We start from the raw sequence: 1,295 nt of genomic DNA, 5'->3' as shown, positions 1-1,295 counted from the left end.
TGTTATTGTTCTTTTACAGGAAACTACTCACATGTTTGGATTTTTCAAAAAAACTCTTTCTGTGTGATTTAGAAGTGTTTTGAAAAGTGGGGACATGAGGTCCTCATAAGTCTCCTTGTAATACCTATATCATTATACACTTGTGTCCTCATGTCACAAAAAGCACGCACACTCTCTCTCTCACACACACACACACACTCCTATACATGAACATCAGTCATGTGACGTTAAGATAAATTTCTCATTTGTGTTATTTTCTAAGACTCGGCTCAGTCCCAGGTCTCTGCTGATGATCAGTGAAACACAGGACAGTGTCAGGACATTAATAATGAAGGAAACTGAAGGTGTCACTCTTTCCGTGCCGTGCCGCACGAACACACTCTTCAGAGAAATCATTAAAGCTTCCAGGAAAACACTAGAGAGCAGATCACGGGTGACTCACTGATGAACAGGTTTCTGATGGAGAACGACATCGATCTGTGTTCGGGAGACATGACACCTGTTTCAGATCCAAAACACACTCAAGAAATGAAGCAGACCTACAACACTCAGAATATTAAATATGAGTGAGGACATCATGACAGATAGAATACTGACAACTAGCATCAACAAATCAAACCAAGACTTGAATAAGAACCGAGGAGAAGCAGCTCACGACAGAGCTTCCTCAGTCCTCCTTCACATCGTCTTCACGTCTGCTTTCAGAGCTGTTCTGCTTGGAAAGACGTTTGAGGATCTGACTCTGGTGAAGGTGACCGAGACGTCTGTAAGGAGAGCTAGAGCTCAGAAGACTCCGCTGATCTCAGCAGAAAACGGATGTGTTTGTGTTTCCCGTCAGCAGAGGATTGAGCTTCCACTGACGTCATCCTGCATCACGTTACCAAGCAACCCCTGAGCACCATCCGTCGTCACGGCAACAGCCTCCAGCTCTCCTTCACCAAACCTCCGTCTCGTTTATTTTTCTCCAAACGATTTTCCCATTAAGAATTTTAAGTATTTAGCTTTCTGAAATATTGTTTGAATATGCAGTGTTCAATGCAATCTGTATAAAGTTGTGTAAAGGTTCATAATATCTGCTGTCATATAACACCCTGGAGCACAAAACTATTCAGGTTTTTTAAATTAAGATGTTTGCATCACCTTTAAGTTCTTAGCAATGCATATTAGTAATCAAAAATGTTTTGAAATATCTTAAATGGAACACTAGCTTAATATGCTATTGACTTTTGACAAAAAAAAAAAAAAAGTATAATTTTGTATCAGTGTATCGTCTATTTCTGCAGATATATCTGTGC

Source organism: Puntigrus tetrazona, chromosome 13 (genome assembly GCF_018831695.1).
Source record: "Puntigrus tetrazona isolate hp1 chromosome 13, ASM1883169v1, whole genome shotgun sequence".
NCBI lineage: Eukaryota > Metazoa > Chordata > Actinopteri > Cypriniformes > Cyprinidae > Puntigrus > Puntigrus tetrazona.
This window is presented reverse-complemented; position numbering follows the sequence as displayed.